Source organism: Maniola jurtina, chromosome 15 (assembly GCF_905333055.1).
Source record: "Maniola jurtina chromosome 15, ilManJurt1.1, whole genome shotgun sequence".
In the NCBI taxonomy this organism is placed as follows: domain Eukaryota; kingdom Metazoa; phylum Arthropoda; class Insecta; order Lepidoptera; family Nymphalidae; genus Maniola; species Maniola jurtina.
The window spans coordinates 10,251,277-10,271,853 of record NC_060043.1 but is presented as its reverse complement, the minus strand read 5'-3'; the positions used below and the strand labels follow the sequence as shown (position 1 = coordinate 10,271,853).

General features: G+C 35.5%; 1 protein-coding gene across 1 annotated transcript in view; it reads left to right on the top strand.

Annotated features, from left to right (window-relative positions):
- The first annotated feature begins 5,284 nt into the window (after positions 1-5,284).
- LOC123872265 (putative polypeptide N-acetylgalactosaminyltransferase 9) overlaps positions 5,285-20,577 on the top strand; it is a 258,936-nt gene continuing 243,643 nt past the window's right edge. Inside the window, exon 1 of the mRNA XM_045916434.1 lies at positions 5,285-5,659. The gene's annotated coding sequence lies outside the window, so the exon portion shown is untranslated. The remainder of the gene's footprint in view (positions 5,660-20,577) is intronic.

Sequence of the window (20,577 nt, the reverse complement as noted above, 5' to 3'; positions counted from 1 at the left end):
TTTATTATAATTCTGCAACGTAAACGGTTGTATGTCATCATACAATACTGTTTTTGGGTGTCCTCAACGACGTAAATTGTTGTATGTAATCTATACAATAGTTTAGCTTGGCATCACTATTAAATTACTAAAATACGATAATAAAATAAAAAAATGCAAACACAACCGTGACATATCAGTGTCTTGAGTTACAAACATTTCATTTGAAGTCCGGCGTGATCTGTTGTATCTGTTACATACGAGGCGCAAACGTGCGACTTCACCCCACATAAAACGTTGTAAAGGTCGATATGATATTTTACGTCGTCCTCGTTTGAAAAATACAACATTATACGCCTCATAAGTACTTTAAAAAACAACATTTTTAGGATTTTTTTTAATTGAACATATAAAATAGATAAAAATAGACATTGTTATGTAAAAAACGCAAAATGGCAATTTTGTGGCTTACAACAACTTACGTGGGAGGTGTCGAAATATTCTTCTGCGTTGCGGAAACTGATTTCTATAATTGCTAATTTTGAACTTTACAGCTCTTATAGTTTATTTTTAGGGTTCCGCACCTCAAAAGGAAAAACGGAACCCTTATAGGATCACTTTGTTGTCTGTCTGTCTGTTTGTCCGTCTCTCCGTCTGTCCGTCTGTCGTGTCTGCGAAGAAAACCTGAATGTGTGGTTACATCACAAAAAAAATGTGTTTCAATTTCCAAAGTAACAATACCAAGTGGAGTATACTTATATTACTAAAGGGCTTTACCTGTACATTCTAAAACATATTTTTATTTATTTTTATACCTAATAGTTGGTAATTTTGCACGATAAATATTGATTTATCGTGCAAAATATCGGGAAAAATACCCGTATACGGAATCCTCGGTACGCGAGTCTGACTCTCCCTTGGCCGGTTTTTTATTTATAAAACGTACAGACGCACTGGATGACATTATAAGGGTTCCTCATTTTACTATAAAACCCTCAAGGCACATTGTGTTACAGTTTCATTTATATTATTTTGTGTTGTTGCTAGAGATATATTTTTGTCGTATGTCTACGCTGTGCCATAGCTTCCCTATTTTTATTTCTATGTAGACATTATAATATACCTACATATATACTTTGCATTCGAAATTGCTTTTGAGTTCTGAATTTTTCAATTTCCTAGGAATTCAATTATCTATAAAGGAAATTCAAAATATTAGATTGAAATGATAATTTTCATTTGAATGTCTAGAACTGAAAACCTTCAGGGAAATCTGTTTGAGTGGGGAAATTGCAATATGACGTTATCATTCTTTTAGCGAGATCTTTATATCGAATATAGTGATTTTATTTTACTGATACTTAAATGAACTAGATAAAGTCGAGAGAATGAAATTTGTATGGATAACATATTATATAACACAGGTTATAACATATTATAACATACATACATATATAAAAAATATATAAAAAATACTATAACACATTTCCAATGTTTGTACTATAGGTAGAAGCTGTATAAGTTATTCTCATGCAATTTCACAAATGCCGAGTCATTCGTGGATCTAGAATTCTTGATAGTACAATCGCATCCCCTACTATCGGCTTACCTGTAACAAAAAAATTTTCACTAGCTAACCCATCCCGGTTTCGTATTGATGGGCTTACTCGTAATTCGTATCTATTCCGTAGACTTTTGTCCTTTACCAGGCTGGACTGACTTGGTTAAGTGAATCGAGCGTTCGGCGGCGCGTTCCTTTACGCCAATTATCTTAATGAGAGAGAGTTAAGAGATAAGAATTCAGATACGTGAAAGAAAGAGAGACGTTTATTAAATTTTAAACCGCAGTGCTGTGCAAGCTGAATTGATTTTTTTTTCTTCGGAACAAAAGTCGCTATTTCGTCTTTGCGGAGTACTGATAGGTATCTACATCTGTATCCAATCACTATTTAAATGCAAGAAACATTTTTTCTTCATCCCGTAAAGTTGTTAAAACTGAGATAGTACCAGTTCCCAGTTACAGATTCTGTGCCTTAGAATAACCACCTGTTCTGTGCATTGTGGTGTCTACATTTCCTGAGGATGCTCCTTTGTCGGAGTGAAACGTACCTCATGAGTGATTTTAGGACATTTGTGTGGTGCTGTGTGCTGGTGTTGCATATTGTTTGACGGTTGCTTGCCATTTCTACATACACTTCTATAGTATTACTGGTGTACATATTCTTCTATTGCATACTATACTTGTACCATACGTCTGTTTTGGTGAATTAAGCTTGTTATTTCTTGCCAAGATATTGTAATCTACTTCTTCTCTCTTCTGGCTCCTTGAAGATGTCACGTGAAGAAAACAAATGGTAATGCTATCATGAATTGCAACCAACATTTACGTTTACTTCCCTGGCGCAATATAACACGTGAGTTCTACTCAAAAGCGATGTAATTTGTGTGTACCCGAGGTGGAAATCGAAAACCGTGTTTGTGATGTGCTTCGCGACTAAACCGTTTCGAATTAATCTGAATACAAGCAATTTTCTAATAGGTACTTACTCAAGACCGGACTTATAAATCATGTAGTTATTGTAAGAGTTCCGTGGTCCTCGAGTCAGGAAGTAGGTACACTTTTGTGCTCATGGTGCGCTGCAGACGGAATATACAAACCGATTTAGTCCCATAGCCCAGCCAAATCATGGTGTTAATTCGCACTAAACAACCCAGCATACTTTTTTAAGAAAAAAAATTATTTCCATAGCCGATTTCTGGGTTTGTAGTATTAATGTAGGAGGAATTTAATTTGTACGCTGCATATCTACGCTGCTTTCATACTCACTACGGAATCCCTACTTTTCACGGGCAATTGACCTTGAGATGTTCCTTGTGACCTTGTATGTACAGTTATTATTAGATACAATTTATATTATAAGGAACTGTATAAAACAACATGAATGTACACATTTACACGCGCATTTAGTAGGCACTGAATGACGTTCAGTCGTCTCTAACGGCGTTTGTCTAATAGGTACGAATTTCATAAAAAAGCGATGCGATTATCTCTGTAAAACGCGCCATTACTTAAAAATTTAATTAAACTTTTAATAGTAAATCGTCACTTGGTGTGACGGAACTTTCCCCATAAGTCACCTCCCATGATTGCCTTGGGGCGTTAAACTTTAGTTATGATTTCATTAAAAGTACGCAGGTACTAGATTTTCTTTGCCCAATCACAGTTTAGCAAATATACAATAATTCAACTGAGCAATGATTTTATGGGCGAAATTAGTAATAACTAGCTGTGCCCGCGACTTCTTTCGCGTGGAATAGTGACTTTTCAGGCAGCATATACTCTGTACGTTAAAAATGTTCACCGTGATTCTTTAAATTGACATAACTTTTTTATTTATGAACCGATTGACATGAAATAAACACTAAATGTTAAGTGAAGCTTATTACAATATATTAGTGAAAACCGTATCTAAATCAAATAGGCCGTTTCTGATATTAGCGTGCACAAACACACAGACAAACAGACAAACAGACAAAAAAAATTTAATTACAATTTCGGGTTCGGCATCGATATAATAACAACCCCTGCTACTTTTTTTTTATATATTTCCATTGTACAGAGACCACTTTTCTACAATTTTATTATATGTATAGATAATCTATTCCTAATCTGTCGTTAGCAAAGTAAGTCATTTATTTTGTCAAAAATTACAATGGTATTTTTCGACAACTAACCACTATGCTAACAACGTTGATAAGTAACTTATCGACAGATTACTGTCTACACATAGATCGATTTTGACCGTTAGATTGCCGTTGACTTTTTGAATTTTGGCCGTTAGAGATAACTAAATTAGATATATCATCACGGCCAGTTATTCCACGTTAACATTTCAGATGCCTTCACAACTAATTTGAACCAGTTTCTCAACTATTTTCATATTTTTTCTCGCCTTTTTCTGATACTAACGATCTATATGATTATAAACTAATTTGGCCGACTAACTTGGGCCGTATCTTAACTGTATGATAGCTAAACTGTGAATTAACTTTGGACATAAAACTTTACCTATTATGTCGGCTATGAAAGTATTACGGTTCGCAACATGAACATGGTGTATAAAATTTTCAAACTTTACAGTATTGTTTCTTATGAAATGCTGCGATTTTTCAATTTGTTTCGTTTTTTCATGTACTCAAAGTTTATGGTAATTTTTTTGAGATGTAGGTAGGTATTAACTTACTTTAAAATACAATGAATGAATGACCTCAAAATATACAAGTACTCATATACGATATGCTTACGAGTAGTATTTTCGGGTAACATGTAGTCTGGTGCCGAGACAAAGCTGCTCTAGGATTGGTTTGTTGACTTTCTTAGTGGATCAGCGTACCTATCTAAAGCATACTTCTCCAACACTATGTTTCCAAAGCATCGCTCCTTTTTGTCTGCAGCTCGAATCGTGCACGCCTCGAAGCCATAAAGGAAGGTAGAGAAGATTAAAGATCTATCTTTAAATAGACTAAAGATAGATCTTTAATGTTCTCTATAACAATTAAGAATAAGATTAAAGATCTATCTTTAAATAGATTAAAGATAGATCTTTAATCTTCTCTATAGTCTCGAAACCATAAATGAGTCTCTATTTGGTAGTGTTAGAGATCTTCCTGTTTCAACAATTTCTTGTTAATTTACTCATAGCATCTTTGGCTATTTGTATTCGTCTTCTAATGTCATATTTACTCCCTCCCTTGTTCTAAATTATCCTACTTGCTGACAAACTCCAAGTCCGAGAGTTCTCCACTCCTAGAGAGTTGACCAGTTCTGTTGATCAGCATAAGTTTTGTTTTTGACTTGTTAGAACTAAGTCCAGTCACAGAACTTTTCCGCTAATTGGAGAGTGGATCTCTGACTCCAATCCGCAGAACATGTTTTGTAAGTTCTGTTTCCGATGATAGCGTCAGAGATAATAGTATTTGAATTGAAAGATACCGGGCAAAGCTCTTAAATAGTATTAAGCTAAGGCTGTTTGAGTATTCAGATCCTTCTGAATTAGGTATGTTAGTAAGTATGAAAACAATTAGCTAATTACTAATACTATCAAAGCATAGTCGCAATAGATTATTATCAAAAAGCTGAATGAATGAGCTACTTCAGTAAGTATCTACTCCACAAAATAGTACGAGGCGAGGGGAACCAACAATTCAAAGGCCATCTAGAGTGTAAACATGCGCAGAACACAGTTCAAAAAAGCGCAGGCGCCAAAACAATGGAGTCAAACAAATGACAGTTTTGACTGCAGTCCCGGTGAGGTTATTTGCTGAATGTTGTTTTGAGTTGAAAAACAAACATCACGAATTCTCCCGACGAAACTAAACAATTCACTCAACAAAATTGAATTAATACGGGTTTAGTTTTTATGGATTCGCAATAAAACGCGATGGTTTTGTGACGATTTGACGAAATTTTTAGTTTGGTTCGCTTGTGTTTACATTTTTCCCGCAAACGTTTCTGTGTTTGTTTCATTAGTAATTGTGTACAGAACGTTGTATTGTGTGTGTTTTTATTGGAACATAATATACCTAGAAGCTTTAGATTTTGTTTGGTGAAATTACTTCGAAATTGACTTCAAAATATTGGCGCTCGAGAGAAGAATACCTATCAAGGAGGGGGAAGCAGGTAAGTTTTACTAACCTACTAGCTGATGCCCGCGACTTCGTTCGCGTGGTTATAGGTTTAAAAAATTCCGTGGAAACTCTTTGATTTTCCGGGATAAAAAGTAGCCTGTGTTAATCCATGGTATAATCTACCTCCATTCTTTTCAACCAAATCCGTCTAGTAGTTTTTTGCGTGAATGAGTAACAAACATACACACATACATATACACAAACTTGCGCCATTATAATGTTAGTGGGATTATAAATGCGAAAGTATCTCTGCCTACCGGCTAGCTTTTCACAGCCCATCTGCTTAGCCGATTTTAACGTAATTTTTAACCCCCGACCCAAAAAGAGGGTTATAAGTTTGACGTGTGTATCTGTGTATCTGTCTATGGCATCGTAGCTCCTAAACGAATGAACCGATTTTAATTTAGTTTTTTTTTTTGCTTGAAAGGTGGCTTGACCGAGAGTGTTCTTAGCTATAATCGAAAAAAATCGATTCAGCCGTTTGAAAGTTATCAGCTCTTTTCTAGTTTTCTTATAGAGGTTTTTGTGTCGGGGGTTTTTTAAATTTTGAGTTATTTAGTACAAAGATAGCTTGCATCCCGGGAATGGACATATTATTACTTTTTGCACACTTTTTGTGCCAGAAAATTAAAGAGGTCCCACGGAATTTTCAAGATCTACTTTGTACCTACAGAGATAGATAGCTTGCCTCTCGTATTAGGTATACGACGAATAGGTATAGGCTTGGGATTTTTAATAAACTAAATACGCGCGGACGAAGTCGCAGGCATCGTCTAGTGGGTATGTTATAGAATAGGCACATAACCCTGAAACTTTCATTATAATGTATGCCACATTCTTATTCACGGCGCGCCGGGACAGAAATCCCTTTAGAAATTTTTACATGAATATTATCTGGACGGACAGAAGATAAATTGTGCTGGGCGTTTTTCCATTTTAGTCGGCTTTTGAAGGTTCAAACTATTTGCGATATTTCGCCTTAGTTTTTTTTCTGTCGTTTCCTGCGCGCGATCAAGCGAAGTTGTTAGAGATATAAATGTAAGTTATTTTTTTTTAATTAGAGGATAAATAAAAAGAGAAAAAGTATTATATAAGCTGCCTTACCATTGGAGTGAAGACTAATCAGATTATTGAGAAATAAATTTGAATGAGATTGTGTTGATAAAATTATTATCAACTCATCTATCATTCCTTTTATGGGTCTACCAACACTTTTTTTTTAAACTCCGGCCCACTACAGTGCATACTAAAGTTTATCGCTAGGTATACCCATCGCAAAAGCTTCAGAAGGAGCCAGAGACTTCTATTTATTACATCGATGTATAAGGATATGTCATTCCCATATAAATCCGTTTACAAAAATGAGCCTATAAAAAAATAAATATTACGTCATTGAACTCGTCAGTGAATTTGACGCGAGCGTCAACTCTCTATTATTAAAAAGAACAAGGATGGAATGGAGCTGTTTTGTGCAGTATTTCGTCAAATTTTTTTGCGTTAAAAATATTATTAGTGCAGATATGAGCATGTAATGAATCTAACAAAGAATTTTCACAAATAATATGTAATAATATAACCATATAATATAAACCATAACCAAAAAAACTTCTGTAGTACGGAACCCTCGGTGCGTGCACTTGACCAGTTTTTTTAATCATTTCTATTGCCATAATTGAATCACTTAAATTAAAATAAAACAAAATTTAAAAATATAATGTATTTATTTATAGGTATTACAGAAGTAAAAATACACAATATCTAGCGTGTTTTTGCGATGATTTTACTAGCTGTTGCCCGGGACTTTGCGTAGAATTGCTGATTTCCCGTGAGATTGAGGTTTCCCTCAAATGGTAAAAATGGAATGGTAAGAAAATCAGCAACAACTGTCATCCCTATTTGACCACCCTTAAATGGTGATATTCAAAAATACTCTGACATATACAGGGTGGTCAAAAAGTCGTGGATCAAACGAAATAGGGAGATAGAGGAGGTCATTTCCAGCAAAAAAATTCTCTACAGCATGGCCATATTTAAATTGCCCTAAGAGTTATGAATATTTTTGGGTTTTTTAACAAAATACCAGATTCTCTTACAATTAGACTAATTAAAAAAAAATGAGATAAAAAACAATAAAACAAACGATGTTGTGTCATTACTAGATAATGTATCAGCACTACAAACCTTCTATTGAGGCTCTGGCTATCAAATTACAAGAGCAATTAATTTTTTTCCAAAACTTTTAAAGCGTTACCAAAAATTAAGTGTCACTTTAAAAGCGCACTGTGAAAAAAAAATGTACTACGGAAAAGTGATCCTGTATCAGAAAAACTTGCTGATTTAATGCCAATTTAAATGAGGTATAACACATTACTCTTTGTTTCGTAATTCTGGTATTATAATAGTTTTTTCATATCAAGGTGCAAATTTTAGTAGATTAGTTTACTTCAAAATAATTTTGAAGATTATCATGCTGCTAGTTAAACTGCTAGTTTTTTGTACGTTGGAATGTTAGAAACATCACTGTGCTTGTCACACTTAAAATTTGTGAAAAGAACAGAAACTCTTCACTACCACCACGTGCCAGAACTACCCAGAACGCCCTCTTTTCTAGGAAACAAAAGGATAAAAAAAACTATGCCTCTCTTTCACATCCTTCCTTATTCCAACAATGCAAATAGAAAGGATGATTAGTGTGAACGAGAGGCATAGTTTCTTTATCCTTTTGTTTCCTAGAAAAGATGAACTACTTGCAAGACGGTCGTTCTGGGTAGTTCTGGCACGTGGTGATAGTGAAGAGTTTCTGTTCTTTTCACAAATTTTAAGTGTGACAAGCACAGTGATGTTTCTAGCATTCCAACGTACAAAAAACTAGCAGTTTAACTAGCAGCATGATAATCTTCAAAATTATTTTGAATTAAACTAATCTACTGAAATTTGCACCTTGATATGAAAAAACTATTATAATACCAGAATTACGAAACAAAGAGTAATGTGTTATACCTCATTTAAATTGGCATTAAATCAGCAAGTTTTTCTGATACAGGATCACTTTTCCGTAGTACATTTTTTTTTCACAGTGCACTTTTAAAGTGACACTTAATTTTTGGTAACGCTTTAAAAGTTTTGGAAAAAAATTAATTGCTCTTGTAATTTGATAGCCAGAGCCTCAGTAGAAAGTTTGTAGTACTGATACATTATCTAGTAATGACACAACATCGTTTGTTTTATTGTTATTTATCTCATTTTTTTTTAATTAGTCTAATTGTAAGAAAATCTGGTATTTTGTTAAAAAACCCAAAAATATTGATAACTCTTAGGGCAATTTAAATATGGCCATGCTGTAGAAAACTTTTTTGCTGAAAATGACCTCCTCTATCTCCCTATTGCGTTTGATCCACGACTTTTTGACCACCCTGTATATATATTTTTATTTATAATTAACAACCTAATTGCCGATTCTCGTGTCTCTAAATTAAAAAACATAGGACTTTCATACAAACTTCAAATGCCTATTTTACCCGCTTCGGGGTAGATTTGGATAAAAAAAATTCTAACCTGATACTTACGTCCTAAAAGGATGCGAATATCGGAAACATCGCTAGTCTACTAGTACAAATATACATACATAGTAAAACAGTTAATTATATACAAACATACGTAGTTAAATACTTACAAACATACAATCATAGTTAAATATATTCATGATCATAAGTAGTCTGTCATACGCGAATAAAAAGTTTTACTTCAAAAAAAATAACACGACTCCATTCTTTCTGTATTCCAATTTTACGATATTTTTGCGGCAAATATTTAATCATAGCAAAATTAAAAATATACCCAGCTTATACGTTAAATTAAATGAGAAAACGATATACTTACAAGTGAAATGTTATTCCATCTTTTTTTTGATGGATTTCCGTACGGTTTTTGCAAGATTTGACCGCACATGACGGCATTTTCGACAGTCAAAAACACGTGCGATACGATAAAGCGTGTGCGGCCGACTGATGCGTGATAAAGAGACTTTTGCCAATTCTCTTTAACTTGTGAGCGCATTTTTTTTCTTCTAAGGGCCTATCCATATACATCGATGATTTATTAGGATGAGGTAGTGTTAGCCTCAAGTCATACCTACCTACTTACCTAATATTGCGACTTTCAGTACCCAATAGTACCTATAGTCGAACTGATTACCTCAAATATCAACAAGTGTAAATTAAAAATTTATTACACCCCCGACGATCCAAAGTATTTGAGTTTTTCAAAACATCATTTTCAAATAAATAATTATGTATTTAGGCAACGTCCATCTTGACAGCTTGACATTTGTCTATTGACATAATATTATGAACCTAACGGTTATCTAACCTTCTTTTCTACAAGAAAACTAGAAAAGAGCTGATAACTCTTAAACAGCTGAACCAATTTTTTTAGATTATAGCTTTGAACACTCTCGATCAAGCCACCTTTCAAACAAAAAAAAACTAAATTAAAATCGGTTCATTCGTTTAGGCGCTACGATGCCACAGACAGATACACAGATACACCGATACACAGATACACAGATACACAGATACACAGACACACAGATACACAGATACACACGTCAAACTTATAACACCCCTCTAAAAATAAAATATAGTACACGACAGGTTGACATGGCAATCGGGGTATGAGGCGGGGGAAAGCCCCGCACACCCGCACGTCACCCTTTCCCTCACCGGGCACCATCCTCACCCCGTTTGCCATCTCGATCTGTCACGTACTATTATAACTATACGTTTATCTCTGCTACGTCATCTAAAAATTTGTCTGTTTGTGTGTGTGTGTATTATTACTTAGTAATATATTAATGCTTATTCCCTAGAGTAAATATGTTGCTTGCTAAAATCTAACAAAATGTGAGCATCAAAAATATTACATTAGGTATTTATATTTACATGAAATATTAAACTTAATATTATTGAAATTTAGTAGTCAGGTAGGTATTTAGATTTTAGATGTATATCAGCAAACACATTTTTTCGTTATTTCGCTCTAAAGTATTTCAGGCGCAAAATAATAGGCAGGTGCAGTGTGCAGTATTTATTAAACATAGATTTCTGATTCTTATAATATATTTAGATTTAATTTTAAATGTTTAAATAATATATTACTTAGAATTACGAGAGCCACATACACATATTACTGACTCAGCTCTTTTAATGAGAATTTCAAATATAATATTAATTTATAATAATATTAATTCGTCATCATTAATAGTAGCGTCAGTTTTAATAATGTGATCAAAATTTAAGGTATTCTTAACACAATTAATTCGTCTTATTAAATAAAATAACCAAAATGTAATTTAATAATTCGTAGGTATTTAAAGTTACCGTACAATCACGGTTTAGAAATCTGACAGTTTGGCGACACTTTTAACTGGTGGGTCTTTCATGTTTAGTGTTCTTACAGTCGAACGGCATTTTGTCGACTGCTGTCGTCGTTACGTGTTGGTGACTGCCGTAGATGCCCTTCAAGCAGCGCATCGACGGCAGCCACCAATGTGTTGATGGCAGATGCCAGCGCAACAATGGCAGTCTCTGACATATGATGATAGCATCGAACGCGTTGATTGCAGCTGATGATTTGCGATGACAGCCGCCAACATGTCGATGAAAGCCGCTAACGCGACAATAATGATCGCCGACGCGACAACGAAGCGACAGCAGCAGTCGACAAGTGCCGCTCGTTTGTAAGCAAGCTAACATACAGCAGCAAGTGTGCGGTTCAGTTCACTCAGCGATTTCAGGATATGGTATTCTGCTTTGCCCTAGTTAGGAATAAGGAAATAACCAACGAATGTTTGCACGATAGATTGTGGATTGCACTATTTTTAACCCCCGACCCAAAAAGAGGGGTGTTATAAGTTTGACGTGTGTATCTGTGTATCTGTGTGTCTGTGTATCTGTGTGTCTGTGTATCTGTGTATCTGTGTATCTGTCTGTGGCATCGTAGCGCCTAAACGAATGAACCGATTTTAATTTACTTTTTTTTGTTTGAAAGGTGGCTTGATCGAGAGTGTTCTTAGCTATAATCCAAAAAAAATCGTTCAGCCGTTTAAGAGTTATCAGCTCTTTTCTAGTTTTCTTGTAGAAAAGAAGGTTAGATAACCGTTAGGTTCATAATATTATGTCAATTGACAAATGTCAAGCTGTCAAGATGGACGTTGCCTAGATACATAATTATTTATTTGAAAATGATGTTTTGGAAAACTCAGATACATTGGATCGTAGGCGCGGAATAGTCCAAGAAAATCAGTTCAGCCGTTTGAAAGTTATCAGGTCTTTTCGGTCTTTTCTAGTTACTGTAACCTTCACTTGTCGGGGGTGTTTAAATTTTTATTTATATATTTAGACACAGCTTTCCCATACGAACCTTTCATAATATAAAATGTTAATGTCGATTGAACTGTATTCATTCAGTCTCGACACGAGCGTCAAAACCTTTCCAGTTCCACTTTAAATATGACACAATGCGCCGCCCTTGCCATTGCTCTCTCAAAAGTATTTGCTATCCATCTGTATGGTAATTAGACTACAACGTCCCTAATTATCCATTGTTTTGTGCTACCCATCTATGCCGAAGGTCTTCAACGGCGAATACCTCGAACAACCCCGGAGGATATTATAATTCAATGGAATTTTAATAAGGGACAAACAATATTTTTGGGGGACAAGAAATCGCTGGCTGAAATTTCGGTCGGCAAAATCATGAAATGTAATTTCTAAACATAACAATAGTTGACGCTTGTTGGTGTTTTGTTCGGGTTTTAATTACAAATAGGCTGTTCAATCTTACAGCTCTACTCAAGTCTGGGAGCTGTAAGCTCCCATTGTTTATTTTTAAAATGGCTTTGACACACTGACATGACTGGGACAGATGCATAGACGGATTAGCCGACAGACGAACTGAACGGAACTATAAGGGCTCTTTGCTTAAAGTAACCTTAATAAAAAGTGTAAATAAAAATTAAATTAAAAATTTAAAAAACCCCCGACACATAAACCTCTAAAAAGTAAAAAAATAATAGGTAAATATGTATGGGCCCTTTAAGAATAGTATAAATAGTAAAGTTTTATCCAAGCGCTCGTTGCGCCAGGGGACCGCTACCTATGATAAACTATGAAAGTCATCTGTTGTGGAAAGAATAGTCTTTAGCGGTCCCCCGACGCAACGAGCGCTTGGATAAAACTTTACTATTTATACTATTCTTAAAGGGCCCATACATATTTACCTATTATTTTTTTACTTTTTAGAGGTTTATGTGTCGGGGGTTTTTTAAATTTTTAATTTAATTTTTATTTCACGCTTTTTAAACTTTATTCATAAATTACCGTTTATTTGTGCCATTCTAAAACCCAATTTCTATAATAATATAAATCCAATAAGGCAGCTAATATCTCTTCAAAAGTAACATCAATGTTATGTTAATTATACGTTCCATGAAATATTTTTGACCGAACATCACTAAATCAAGAATTATCTGAATGACTCACATAGTTTAACACGACCAAAACGAAATATCTGTTTCTAACATGTCGTTGCTTTAAAAATGTACCCATTTTACGTAGTCGTATAATAGTTCGCTTTTCAAGATATACCTACGATTAAATTGAAATCGACTTTCACCCGATGAAATAAGGAATAAAGTGGCTTGTATTTCATTTTGTTTGTTATTGCATGTCAAATTTTTATTTGACATAACTTTCAAAAACCGGTCAAGTGCGAGTCTGCCTCACACATGAAGAGTTCCGTACAAGTTTTTTTTTATGTAATGACAATTCAGTTGCCGGATTTTTCTCTTTACTTGGGCCACAGGAGTAGAGTGCTTGGGCTATAAGATATTGCTACCTGCCTTTCATGATTCTACGTAAACGGGAAGTACCCAATTTATAAGTTTTGATTCTCTTGAAAGATGACACACAGACAGACAACGAAGTGGTGAAGGAAAACACCGTCAGGAAACCTGCATGCTTGAGAGTTGGCCATAATGCTCCCTCAAAGGTGCGTGAGGTGTGCCAATACGTGCTTGGCCAGAGTGGTAGCTTTCCATTCTGAGAGGAGACTTGTGCTCAGTAGTGAGCCGGCGATGGGTTGATCCTGATGATGATGAATTTTAAACGTATTTTGTCAAAGTAAATAAGCTGAGTTCAAGCAGATAAAATAAAAAGAAGGTGCGCCTAATGCATCATCCAAACCTGCGCGACAAAGCGACTACGATGCGGGAACCTCAGCCGCGCGGAGGGTCATCGCCTCCTACGATATTTAATGGTGCCAAGCACACCTACGCGACTACAACAGTCGAGGCTACCTACAACATCTTTTTTTTTCTACAGATACCTACTGAACCCTAAAAATAGTTTGACTATGGTTTGGGTTTGGGTTGATTGTTCGTGGCCTTTGGTTGACTGTTGGATATTATAATTGAATTGATGTTTTCTCGTTTAACTGTGATTATAAAATTTTATAAATTAGAAACTCCGCGCCTACGATCCAAAGTATCGGAGTTTTCCAAAACATTATTTTCAAATAAATTATGTATCTAGGCAACGTCCATCTTGACAACTTGACATTTGCCAATTGACAAAATATTATGAACCTCTGTTACAATAGTGAAAGATCCCAGGGCCACCAGCTGTCACGTATTTTCTGACGAACGAAATGTGGACGATTGAGTAGTGTTACTATGTACTAAGAATGCATGCCTACAGACCTGCTAGCTTGCTTAGATGGCCAATTTTCAGGTATCAGGTAATCAAGGTACATAAAAACATTACTTACCTCACGTAAATTCTCCAATTTTTTTAATTTTAACAGATTTTTTTTTAATATTAATAATTAATTGACATAAGTAAACTATAAGAGAGTGAGAGAGAAGTCAATATATCCTAATACATGTCTTACTCAGTCTCATGCGCGTAGATAATGATGCCCTCGCGCTCAAACCCACAGAGGCATTAAAATTGAATTTAGGGGATGATTGGCCCTCTGGATCGGTCTGTCTTCTTGTAAAAGGTTTTAAAATAGTTGTCTGGTGGACATATATAAAAATGGAGCATCAGAATTTACGTGCAGTTAAGTAATTACTTATTTTGGGAGCTTTAAAGCGTCTGCAAAGCAATACGGCCGACGCGGGAAGTGTCTGGGAGTATTGGCGACATATTTTTAAGGATATTGCCTAAAATATACGTAAAAATCAGTTTGGCGAATTTACGTGAGGTAAGTAATGTTTTTATGTACCTTGATTATCAGATACCTGAAAATTGGCCGTCTAAGCAAGCTAGCACGTAGGCTAGGCATGCTTTCTTAGTACTTACTAACACTACTCAATCGTACATATTTCCTGTGTCAGAAAATACGTAACCTCTGGTGGTCCTGGGATAAAAGTAATAAGAAAACCAGAAAAGAGCTGATAACTTCCAAACGGCTGAACCAATTTTTTTGGATTATAGCTAAGAACACTCTCGATCAAGCCACCTTTCAAACAAAAAAAACTAAATTAAAATCGGTTCATTCGTTTAGGCGCTACGAGGCCACAGACAGATACACAGATACACAGATACACAGATACACAGATACACAGATACACAGATACACAGATACACAGATACACAGATACACAGATACACACGTCAAACTTATAACACCCCTCTTTTTGGGTCGGGGGTTAAAAAGAAACGATTTCCATAGCAAAATAGCGTCGTAAACGTCTTGTTTTCGTGAAGAATTGTGGCAACAAGCCATAAATTCCTAATGCGCGAGTCTCCTTCAAAGATTTTTGCATGCAGGACGGACGAGCGAGCCTCGAGACCCGGGCGTTTTGTTCGGGTTTTAATTACAAATTATGAATTCCGCACACGAATCAACTATAAAGCCATCATTAAATACCATAAAAGCTTTTCCTACGCGCGACCGGCGGAAAAAATTGAAAAATCGTTCCGGGCCGTTTAATCGTTTTAACGTTAGCGTTTTTAGGGTTCCGCAGTCAACAAGGAACCCTTATAGTTTGGTCATGTCTGTCGGTCTATCTGTCTGTACGTCCGCAGCTTAGCTCAGAGACTCTTAGTACTAGAAAGCTGTATTTTGGCATGGGTATAATATGTACAATATTATACATTTTAATCACTTTGGATATTGCAGTATAATATAATAATAATATATTATATTTAACGAAGTCAAAAGGAAAACTATCACAGTAGTAAGTAGGCTTTACAAGTTAACAAGTAACTGAAAGTCGACCAACTTTTAAAGTGACGTGCAAATACAGAACTCTACACTGCACGTGGCCCCACTCACACTTGGCCGGTTTTTCCTTTCGCGAAGTTGAAATTGCTTACACTTTTTTTTTCTCTCTGAGTCTCCTTAAGGAACACCTATGACTTCGTAATTTTTTTTTTGTTGCTTGCCTACGATGTCACTTAATGGTACCTAAGGAATAATGCAGTCTTAGTTGAAATATTCGTACCGTAAACAACATGTAAATATACATATGTTATACTAGAACCGCGACTTCGTCCGCTGGTTATTTTTTTTTTAATTCCGTGGGAACTCTTTGTTTTTCCGGGATAAAAAGGACTTATCTTATTTGCTACCAAACTTTCTTCTGCTTTTCTTTCTAAAAGCTTACCAAATCTTTGATCTCTTACTCTCCATTATTTTCTTATCAGATCTGATTGTAGTCATGCGTTAAATGTATGGCCGTATAAAATTATTATCTTCAAAAAACATAAATGTATTCAGTCATATTTTAATACATTAATAATTTTTAGGCTTTTTAATAAATTTCCAACCATATCTCACAGTTCCGGCAGACGCAACGCCGATTCCGCTTCTGGGGTTCCAGAGTTTTTTTTTACATCGGAACTCAGAACGCAGATTACAATTAGATATAATATGGAAGTGGTTATCTACCTAAACCGGAAAGTTCTTAATCAAGAATAATATAACAAGAGTATAAATAATTCTCAAGTTGCGTCTTTTTATAGCTATTAATAGTACAAAAGTTTACCACATTTAATTGAGGTTATTCTGTTTGACTCGAAAATAATCCATACTTACTAATATTATATTTAAATGCAAAAGTGTGGATTTTTGTCTGTCTGCTAGCTTTCCACGGCCCACCCATCAATCGGTTCTGATGATTACAGAGATAGCTTGCACCCCGGGGAAGGACATAGGTTGCTTTTGGTCTCGGCAAATCAAAGAGTTCTCACATGATTTTCAAAAATCTTAATCCACGCATACAAAGTTGCGGGCATCAATTCTAGTAAAACAACAAAATTGAAAAAATTGAGAAATTTAGTACAGGAATCGATTTGACTCAAGAATTATTTCTATGTTTGACCTAGATTCTCCCTCGCACTATACACATCCTGAAGTCTGCATCTAAACTTACTGTTATAGTCAACATGAGACAGATACATGCAAAGCGCTTCGGTCCCTCATTTTTATACCGCTACCTTCAATTTTGGTACCTTCAAAACTTGACTGAATTCACTTTCGATCAAAGGATTGGTTGATCAAAAAATCATTAATAGCACGGTTCGCGATAGTTAGGAAACTTCTACCAAAATGTCGAGGGTTCTACGTCATTGGCAGGCGTCAAATGTTAGTACCGACATTTGACGCAGGTAGCTCTAATGTAGCCCTATTTTTCTGTGATTTCACATCACCATAGACTAAAATTTGACATAATATCGTCGTTCAGGATCAAACCGAGAGTCCCCTAAGTCCTCTGGTTAAATCAGCTGATAGCGCAACTGTGTTCACTATTAGTTGGCGATTTTATGGCACTTCCATATCCCATAGCTCTTTTACACACTTTATTCGAATATACGATGGCGTAGCGATATTATTTATGGTGTGTATGAAAACGCCGCGTGTAATGGCATCATAATGTTTGATCGAACAGATACGGACGGCAGCCCATCCGTCTGCCGGCTGGTCATTTCTGAATTCTGAGCTGTTTTATGCTTAAAGCGGCTTAAAGCATGAAAAAGTTCATGGGTGTGTGATATGCATATTTGTTTAAATGATATTGTATTTTTTCTAAAAATGGTAACAGATACAAATATAATCTCTTGAATTTCAATTCTTTCCCCAAACAGTTAAAGCCTCAATAGCTTCACAGTTAAAGGAGCGGACTTGTCCGAAAGCTTGGTGGTTCAAACTCTTCCCGTTGTTCCTATTCCTTTTTTCTATCACAAGCTTTACACTTAGTTGAAAGAGAAAGGGGAATGTTAGCCATGATTTACACTGATATTAGGGCTCTTTACCTTAAAAGGATGAAAGGAACCCTCATAGAATCACTTCCTTGTCTGTCCGTCTGCCTGTCAGACTGTCATCAGACAGACAACTACAAATTCTATAAGAGTTCTTTTTTTTCTTTGGAGATACTGAACCCTAAAAAAGGTGTTCTTTCTTTAAAGAGTTTTCAGTATTAAGTCAGTTTTAACTCTAACCACAGAAGTCTCATCCGGTGAATCTACAATGGGAATGACACGTCTGTCGCGAACTTCTCGAAACTTTTGATGGCGTAATAACTTTTAGTTATAGTAGAGTGTGTGACTTTCTTGCGAGTTTTGTGTGCGATCTCGACTTTTACGAGATACGAGTTAACCGCTTGTACTGTAGTGGTTAAGTAGTTTGTCAGTTGAAACTTGTAACAGAGTGAACCTATGAAGTGCCCTATAGATTTCATGACAGACACGACGGACGGACGAATGGATGGACGGACGGACGGGCGGACTGATGGATGAACAGACAGACAGGCAGACAACAAAGTGTTATACGATCACTTTGTTGTCTGTCTGTCTGTCTGTTCCGTTCCGTTTTTCCTTTTGAGGAAAATAAGGCTACTTTAGGGCTACCTACTTCAAATGTACTAGGTATCATTTGACTTCGAAGCCTCGACATTTTGTTAGAAGTTTTCTTACTGTTGTGAACTGTTCTTACTGCTTGTAGGGATTATTATGCGAATCTATAATGGTAGAAACGGTAGAAATGAAACTAAGTTTTTTTTTGTATCAGGGTTAAATTCGGCAATATCAACAACGGTCAGATTTTCCGTAGATTTTCTTGATGCTCTAGTCGCACGGTATTATTTCACAAAATGTGTTGTAGGTACATACGTTAAGAATGAGCAGATCCGTAGAAGAACACTATATACAGCACTGTCTAACGGTTGTTTGCATTACTTTGAAAATCTCGCTGGTGTGCATTGAGCCTAACTAAAGTGTGATACCAAACTGAAAGTAAGGCGGTTGTGAATAGCCAATTAGAGTTATGGTCTAATTGGCTTGTATACTCGGCATTACAAAGTGTAGACCCTTAACCCAATCTAGTTTCTCGCCTATAGTACTAGAGCGCTAAATCGCTTGACTTTATGCCTTTGTCGGTACGGCGCTAGGTATAACTATCCGAATCCTAATTATATCGAGAATAAGCTTAACCAATTTAAAAAAGATCTTTTCTTTGACCTCTCATCTCATCAAAAGATCTTGATCAAATGTTTATAATAGGGATTAGGTATTTTTTAAGGCCCATTTTATAGGTCTCTGCTTTGCAGCATTGATCTAGGATAGTCTATATAGACAGATCACGAACAAAATTACGTCGCTAAGGTGGCCAGGTTTACACACATATGCACATCTACGAAATGTAGAAAAAAACTTTTAGGTATAATATCAAAAACTTCCGTTTATTATAAATCTTAACACTTGTAAGTACATAAAGTTTATTAACGGTTACAAAACATTTATATTTTGATTTTTTTTAGATAAGAACAAAAGTAAGTAAAAAGTAAAATATTCTTTATTGTACACCAACAAGACATAACAACAACAAACAAATATATTTATTTATTCTAAAATAAAACTTAAAACTAAGCAATAAGTCGGAATTTGACTAATGTGAAATAAGGACATTGCTTTTATTTTTCGGGCCGCATTTGAAGCACTAATTTCAAATCCTGTAGATACCTACTCAAATAAATGGCTGGTCTGCAATGCCTGTTTAATTAAAACTTTGTATTGCTGTAATGCAACCGAATTAACACCATAAAGTTTTAAGCAAACGACCGGTAGTAAAAGTCAGGCTTCTTAAAGTCTTCAAAAATATAACAGGTTATTTGAATACTACTTTTCGCGCAGGCCACATTATGCTTCATAAAAATTCGGCGAAAATCGGATAGCGCATCTTATTATCAAAAATGGGTGCAGTAATAATGTAGGCAGGTCGTTAGATGTTTATCTCTTATCTCTTGATGTCTTACCATTAATGTTTCGCCATAAATCGCAAAACGATATCGATAAAAAAATAGCGAAATATTGTATTCGAATTGCATAAAAACTGTTTTAATATCGGAAAAGTTGGAATAATTTCGGCACTTAAATCGCGAGGATTTTAAATTTTTAATCGCTATTTCCGTGGAATTAAATTTCGATTTATATTCATATTGGGCCGAGCCAATCGGATGCACTTACATGGCGGTTCTAAAGCCCGATACACACGCAATGCGCGACGGCTGCGTGTTCAACGCGGCTTCAACACGTAGACATACAAGGAATAAGGTGATAATAAAAAGAGATTGAGTTTGTTGTGAGCTCTTCTAAGACCTGGGCGCATTTGGAACCCTTGTAGCTTGAGTTTTAAGTTTATCTAATTAATTATCACCACTATATTATTATCGTCTTACAAATCCAACACATGACTATCACAATGTTTTAACTTAATTTTTCATTGCTTAAATGTGAGTAAGTAAATCTTAAAATTATTTCAAAACTGCTATTGAAGTGAGTACTCCGCCCGTCAAAGGATTTCTGTACTTTGTATAGGCATGCCTCGTAGCGGTTTCGATCGATTTTG